Genomic DNA, 8,509 nt, shown 5'->3' with positions numbered 1-8,509 from the left:
CACACACACACACACACACACACACACACACACACACAACTTATGGATGTGTACACTCATGTCTTGACAGTAGCCAACGCTTAGCAAGATGGGAGAATACATCTGAACCCTCCTGTTGTCCTCGGGTCAAATTTAACCCATTTTCAAAAGGTTTCTATATCATAAATTTGGGTTTCTTTCAACCAAATTGTCAAAAAAATAAAATAACGAGGATGGTTCCCTACAATGCTCATAACAAGTAAAATAAACGATTAGTACATTACTTTCATTACATTTGATTTAAATCAATTTTATAGCATTGGGGAAAATGATAAAAGAACACTAAAAAGTGGAAAAAATGTTTGGAAAAGCTTAAAAAACTTTGGAAAAAACAACAAAAACGTCCAAAAGCGCAGGAAAAAAATGGATAAAAACATTGGAAAAAGTGACAAAAATGTCAGGAAAGCAAAAAATGTTGATAAAAGACAAGCAAATAGTTTTAATTTTCAATTCATACCCAGAAAAACTAAAGTTGCATGGTCACTGAGAAGACAACCCAAGGGTTAAACCAAAATTATAGGCTCACAAAACATAATTTAGTTTGAGCAAACAAAAACCTATTCCGTGCTCACGAATGGTATTTGCACGTTAGCATTACCACATATTAACGAGCAATAACAACCCCTCTCACGCAATTTACTCATGTGTCCTTTCAGAAAGTCTCGCTCTGTGAAAACGAGCTGCTGCGCTCCGTTCCTGCCTCCCTCTCTCTCTACCTCTGCACTCAGTGCACCCTCAACTCTGACACACTCGCTCAGATTTTCACAGGGTTCCAAGTGTGCCACAAAACCAACCAATTGTGGAATTAAAGGTCAAATCTGATTGGCTGTTTGTCTCCAATTAGATCACTAGTAACAGAAATGACACAGAAGTTATTTTATTCGAGTGCATAATATCTCTTCAAAATGTATTGTAACGTGCTTGCAAAATATAGATCTCTGTGCTCAAAACTAACAATTACTTGGCACATATATATATATATATACAGTGGTGCTCAAAAGTTTACATACACATGCTATTTGACAAAAGAGGAATAAAAAATCATGTTTTGGAAATTTATTTAATACTTAAATTAAAAAATGAGGTAAAATCCACCTTTAAGACACCAATTTTCTTTGTGAATGAAAACGTATTGTAAATAAATAATGTTCTTATTTAAAATACAGGGGTCATAGTATACATACCCCTATGTTAAATTCCCATGGCAGGCAGATTTTTTATTAAAGGCCAGTATTTTCCTGGATTCAGGATATTATGCATCCTGATAGTTCCCTTGGCCTTTAGAATTAAAATAGCCCCACATCATCACATACTCTTCACCATGCTTAGAGATAGGCTGTTTTTTTATTTCAGTTAGACTAATACCTGGTTTGATTTGCATTGAGAATGATTTTATAGAAGTACATGCCTATCCTATATGTGAAGAGTATGTGAGGATGTGGGGCTATTTTAATTCTAAGGCCAGGGACTTTATCAGGATGCATAAATCCTGAATCCAGGAAATAACTGGCCTTTAATAATAAAAATCTGCCTGCCTCTATGGATTTACATAGGGTATGTATACTTGACCCCGTATTTAAATAAGAACATTATTTATTTAGAATACGTTATTCATTCACAAAGAAAATTGGTGTCCTTAAAGGTTGATTTTACTCATTTTTTAATTTAGGTATTAAAATAAATTTCCAAAACATGATTTTTTATTTCCTCTTTTTAGTCAACTTAGCCTTAGTAAATTTTGAGCACCACTGTATATATATATATAAAAAAAAAAAAACACAATACGCTGCCCCCACACTGACTCAAAAGAGTGGCCTGTGCGTCCGTAACCGACGCTGATGGCACTGATCAAGTGTCATTATATTGACGAGTTGGGAGTGAGAGCAGCTTAGACATAGAGCCAAATGGCTGCAGCAGCATGTACCCTTGAAGTCTCTACGCTTGTTTTCCCACAACTCTGTCTGAGATGAATCCATCCAGCCTCGGTGGGTCAGAGCATGTACCTGTTAGTGTGCAAGAGCGAAAAGGCCTTTTTCACTGCAGAAGCATGGTCTGCAATGATTTACCGACGTAATGTCTGAGCATCTCCACATGCATCACACAGCGAGAGGACATCCTGCTGATAAACCTGCAGCCGTCTGATTACCTGCCGGCTAGATTCCCTCTCTCAACAAATCCCGCCGAGGCCGAGGCCACGTCGCAGATCTGTATTCATCAACGCACACTTCACCCAGAGTCAATCTCCGCGGTGCGCGCTAATCAGGACCTTCAGAATCGCACTGGAGACTATTAAGCAGGACTCAACACAGCCGAGCTCACTCCATTTCCTAAAGCACGCCTGAAGAGGCACCAATGGAGCCATCACCTCTTCCGGTTGTTAATTCTCCATTTTTCACGCTGTCGCCCCCTGTCTCACTCTAAGTCTCTCTTTCTGTTTGTCTTTCTGTCTCTCTCTTGCTAACGGGTCCTCGGTGACTCCCTTCCTGCCAACTTCGTTTCTCACAAACTTTCCCCTCGTCTCTCTCCATTTTTTGAGGATGATTCTCTCCATCTCTCTCCCGCCTGTCCCTCTTTTGTATCCGTATGTTGATGAGATGAGAGGAACTGTATCGAGTGCTGTGGCTGTTTTAATCAGGGACACGTGGAGCCATTCCAGAGGCTCTGGGCCCATTACCGAAACAATTAATAATTGATTGAGTTACTCAGACACAGATAAGCTCACACACACACAACCACACACACACACACACACACACACACACACACAACATATACTGCGTATGTTGACCTTTGTCAGCACTGCAGTGCATCTTAGTCATTGATTTAATAAAGGAGCTGTCAGGTGTGGATCTGGCATAAAGAACAAGGAAAATAATAAATATATAGATTAAACTACTTGAAATTGCCACACTTTACCTGTTCACCATAAGAAGAATGGATGCTATGTGATAGCTTTGGAACACCATGTTTGTGTGAAGTTTCAATTAAGTTAAAGACAAGCATGACTGTTGCTTGCAGATCATTGCTAACATTTGTGTAGCTTTCTTAGACGTTTTGGTCATTATCTTTTGACGATTTTGACGCATTTTCTAACTTTTATGAAGTTTTTTTGTTTTTAATCGCTTTCTCCAACCTTATTTACGCTTTCCCCAACATTTTGTAACTTTTTCACATTTTCGCCACTTATTTCAACTTCCCATATTTCTGATATTAAAAACTATTTAAAAAAATGTCAAATTTGACCCGAGGACAACAGGGGTTAACACCTATTTATACAGTCTGTTTAAATCTCACAGAAGAAAGTCGTAGCGTTTGTGATGCAGTCGGCTCGTAAAATTAAATGAGAATCTAAGTCATTTAAAAAAAATGTATATTGTGAATCGAGATTGCGATTTTTATAATGATTAATCGTGCAGGCCTAATTGGTATTGACATTTTTTAAACGACACCCAGCCATAGACTGTATGAAACATAAATGCTTTATGGGAATGCAATACACAATCACTGCAATGGGCCTCCATACATCCTTTAGAAGTCATAAAGAGCAGCATTGGTAAAAAATACTTTAAAGTTGATATTTTACTATGGAAGATGGATAAATACTTTGTTCATCCCTTTGGGGAAATTTGGGTAATCATCACATAGAGCTTTATTAATGTTACATTCATTTTGTAATTAAAACAAACATTATAGAATAACACTTCAATGACTTTCATGAAGTTTGGAAACATTTAGTCACTATGGATCAAGCTCCATAATTATTCCCATGACTGTATGAAACCGTGTTTGTAACAAAGGTTTCCTGTTATAAAAAAACGTTGAGTCTCCATGAGCAATTATCGATAACGCTGATTACATCATAGTGACGCCATCGGGCTTGACAGAGCTTCTGGAGAACCCCAGAGCACAATAATACAACTGTTATTAAAGGCACACTGAACACTCGTCTGATCTTAAATTATAAAATTGGGAGTTACCCCTGATAGTTTATACAAAGTCATCACAAAGAGCTTTAAGCTAACTGTTAACGTTGAATGGTACTGTATGTAAAGGGCTATGTAACTAAAACTATGGCTGAAGCTAATTTAGTAAAACTATTCAAATAAAATAGTTTGCCATGAATAAATAAGAACTAAATGAGAGAAAAAAAAAAAACATTTGACAACTAAAACTTCCCTCACAGTAGAGAATGTCTTTACATGTCTTAGAAATAAAACTGCATCAGCCGAACTGAAGACGGATGTACAGTAGTCACCCACCCACCAACCTGACACCCAACACCTTTATTTTCCACTGCATTATTTCACTGACGAAATACAGGTTGTTTTTTCTGTTCCTGTCTGCACTGTGTGGCCCTTTTCATGAATATTTATCATATTTTGTCCAACTTTTACGCAGACCTCGGCTTCGGCTCTTTTGCATTTTAAGATGTTGTGCTCATTAAAAAAAAACAAACTCCAGGAGACCAGATTGCAGAGAGACTGACCGTTCCAGATGGTAGGAGCTTTACGGACCAGCAGTGGGTAGTGGAGATGAACTGACTCTCTCAAATCCCCGAGACCAGCTAAACAGATTCAAAATGACAGATCTGGGAGTGTATGGGTGTGCGTTCAGATAAGTGTGCAACAAAATGACTTCACAGTAACCCTGACCCCTAACCCCTAACTCCACAGTCTGAGGAAGTCTTCAACCCCTCAATACCTTAAGAACTGGAAGGATCTTAGGACTCATGGACAGACGTCTATAACAATATAACACGTCTTGATGAACATTGTTTAGGGGGTAGCTCAGTCCAGTTCTGCTGTAATCCTGTACCTTGCATCCTGCCCAGTGTTGATCATGCAGCACCTACAGAAGCAATACATTTATCCAAATGATGTAAAGTTTGGTTATTGGATACAATAACAATATTAAGGGCTGTAAGCAACTAGTTACTCAAAGTAAAATGATGGTTCTTTGGTTCTTCGATTCTTTGGACCTCAAACTGCTCATGGATGTAATACATAAACACAGCAATCCATAATGTTAACAATAGAGATGGTCAAATGAAGCTTCGAGAACCACGGCCTTTATTTTCTGAGCTCACTAGATGGCGCTCTCTGTTCAACAAAGGGTTGAAAACACACTGAACTGCCATTCCTTTAACCTTTTTCTTTGAACAGACAGTGCTATTTATTTTCAATTCTCTGACATTTCATTGACTAAACAACTAATCAATGTATCGAGAAAATAATACATAACCGATGGTAGCAGCCCTGAGGAGAGATAGGGATTATGAATGTAGTTTCCCCATTCCCTCAACTGAATGTATGTAGAACAAGTAAGCACAGTCACCTGTATGAACTACAAACTGCTCTCATTAGTGTCTTGTCACTGAGTGAAAAATGTCTTGTGTCCATTAGTGAGACTGTTGTTATGGTGTGACGCTCCACAGAGTTAACTGTCTACATACGCCCGGGTGCTGTCACACTATAGATCCTTATCTGTTTATATAAAGACGATGAGAGAGAGACACACACACACACACACACACACACACACACACACACACACACACACACACACACACACACACACACACACACACACACACACACACACACACACACACACACACACACACACACACAGAGAGCCATGCTTGTAAAATCTGCTATCTTCTCCATCAGCAGCGCTAACACAGCTTCACCTCCGACAGTGTTATTCAAACACTGTCGGAACAAATCTTCGGCAATGGAGGAGCGACCGCACCGTGAACCCTCCTGCGACCTTTGACCTCCCAGAAACACTCCACATAAGAGTGACTGCCCACGTGGTATGCATCCTTCTGTCAACCTAAAAAAGAGACATCCGTCTCAATTTGCCCAATGTGTAATTGCACAGTACTTGTACCTTTTATTGTTCAGGGTAGTTTGAGCATTTCTTCTCTTATGTCTTGTGTCGTCTTCCTTCTTCTTCTCCTCCTGGGTTAACCCTTTTTAGAAGCTGTTTATTCCAAGGTTTCTTTTGCTTTTTTGAGGTTGACGTCAATTTTTTCTGGGCTTTTTTCCCCACTACCACCGGATTCACCACCAAACATGAAGTTATCACCACTAATTTTACAATATTTTATAATTTATGGTCAATAAATCACATTTATTGAGTTTAAAACAAGCTGAACTTATGAATTATTCTGACAAATAGTTACGATTGAGTGGATGACTGTCAAAGTTTAGTCGGGATACTGTTTAGAAACCATTTCATTGGTTTTCGAAAGCTATGAAATTGTATAAAACACCTAAAATTCAATGAAAGTAGTGAACTGATCATTCATTTTACTTATGGAACCATCCATGTAATTTCGGGGACAATTTGCTTGAAAGAAAACCCTATTTCTGATGGAGCAATTTTGAAAGCGGGTCAAATTTGACCCGAGGACAACAGGAAGGTGATTCTTAATCTCCTGCCTTCCAACACATTCAAAACACAAAAAGGACAGAGGAAAATCAGAATAGACGGATGGAATGATGAATCCCACATTCAATTTTTATTTCTTTATTTGTTTTTTGGATTAACATTTTCTTGTCTTTTGTGTTTGTTTTTTTCCGATTTTTTTTAAATTCATTATTTATATTTAATATGTATTGTTAAACCTGCTGACTATGCAAACTTTGTTTGACGGGACTGTGTGACTTTGAAAGAGGTGCTTACATTTGATTTGATTTCATTTTACTTTTTAGTAAAGTGAAATGAAATCATCTTTAAGAGGATCCCAGCAAGCACTTCAGGAACGCTGATCCAAATCCAAATAACGAATACAGAGCAAGTTCAAATCCAAACAAAAATAACTTCAATTTAAAGACGGCAATCTTTAACTTGCCTCTCTCGCAGCACAACTGGTGAGATCTCTTAGAGGAATCATTTAAACCCCCGCTGCTCTACTGGGGTCCCAACATTACAATGCTGTAATGGGTCACAAGAGATGGGTCAAACATGAGTGATAGAGTCCTTCTTGCTTAAATAAACATAAATGAATGGACTGCAACACACATTTTAACTACATTTTCCAAACCGTATGTCTGATTATACGATAACAAAACACTAACAAAAAGTGTAAATTGTCATTTCCCCATTGAACCCCAATAAACAGTATAAATTATTAAAATTAAATTATTCTTCAACTAAATGTCCCGCTGCCCTTACTAGTGTTTACTTTTACTTGTAATCCGAATCATCAGCGGAACAACCCTTTCTCTCTGTGAGCGTTTAGACCGGTCCCCTCCATCTTCTGGACACAGTCCAGATGTCAGATTCCCCCCCAGTGAAAAAGTGTGGCTGTTCCCAGGTTGTAAAGATGGTGTAGAAGATAAACAACATGGGGGGGGGGGGACCAGAGAGCCAGCAGGACAGAGTGGGGTCCCCTGTTGTTTTGCTTGAGCGGCCATTCATCAGGTGTTTTTGGGCAATCTATTTCCCCATCCTCTTAGCCGTGTCGTTGACTGAGCTATGGCCTGGCAGACCTGTGGGCAGAGGAAATGGGCTGTCTGTCTGACTCCTCAGGGGAACTGGATTTATTTTCTTTAGTGGGAGGCTCAGAGAGAATCCTACCAAACCTGTCCTAGAACAGGACAGGATGAGCCAAACAATTGTTGATTTGTGTTCTGCTAAGCATGGGGCAGCAGGTAGGTGCAATGAGTTCAGAAACAACACGATGTATCAAAGGCAGATAAGACGTTACACAGCCATACCGGCTCTGTTTGGCAGAAATACCTTTGTTTGTGTTCCATCTCTTAACAGTCAATCTTAGGCAGTCACTCTTTAACATTAACCAAGTACTTTTGTTGCCTTAACTCAACCAAATCTTAACCGTAGAAGTAGCAGATGAGAAAACATACATATGAGTTAATTCCGGAGAGTTCAAAACGTCATTTTTTTTTTTTTTGCAAAGCACCAGCCCAATTAGGAACTGGATGAGGACTTGTTGCATAAGTATCAATGACAGCTAGATTCTGCCCTGCTTGCACAAGCCTCATTTCGTAGCTGAACCTTAAGCCTAAACCTGGACAGGCTTTAAAAAATGTACACATACATACATTATTTCAAACAAGTCTTAAACTGGAAACATACTGCTGTAAAGATACAGGTAAACGTCTGTACTGATCCACATAGAGAGGGATGTTATGGGTAACCAAAGGTGCCGAGGCCTGCAGATGATTAAACACCAACCAAATGGGAAAAAAGAAAAGGAAGCATCATTGGACCCTGCTTGTCAAACACGTTAATGTAGAGCTGGGCAATCAATATTGTATTGATATTTTAATATGAGACTAGATATTGTCTTAGATTTGGGATATCGTAATATAGCATAAGTGTTGTCTTTTCCTGGTTTTAAAGGCTGCATTACAGCAAAGTGATGTCATTTTCTGAACTTACCAGACTGTTGTAATATTTTCCTTTACCCACTTAGTCATTATGTTCACATTACTGATGA

General features: G+C 38.8%; 1 protein-coding gene across 4 annotated transcripts in view; it reads right to left on the bottom strand.

Moving 5' to 3' along the window:
• The window catches only part of gfra1a (gdnf family receptor alpha 1a), a 118,036-nt gene that overhangs the window by 58,888 nt on the left and 50,639 nt on the right, over nucleotides 1-8,509 (bottom strand). The gene's annotated exons all lie outside the window — the stretch shown is intronic.

Source organism: Etheostoma spectabile, chromosome 17 (genome assembly GCF_008692095.1).
Source record: "Etheostoma spectabile isolate EspeVRDwgs_2016 chromosome 17, UIUC_Espe_1.0, whole genome shotgun sequence".
In the NCBI taxonomy this organism is placed as follows: Eukaryota; Metazoa; Chordata; class Actinopteri; order Perciformes; family Percidae; genus Etheostoma; species Etheostoma spectabile.
Note: the sequence above shows the minus strand (reverse complement) of the source record. Positions and strands in the feature narration are given on the sequence as shown.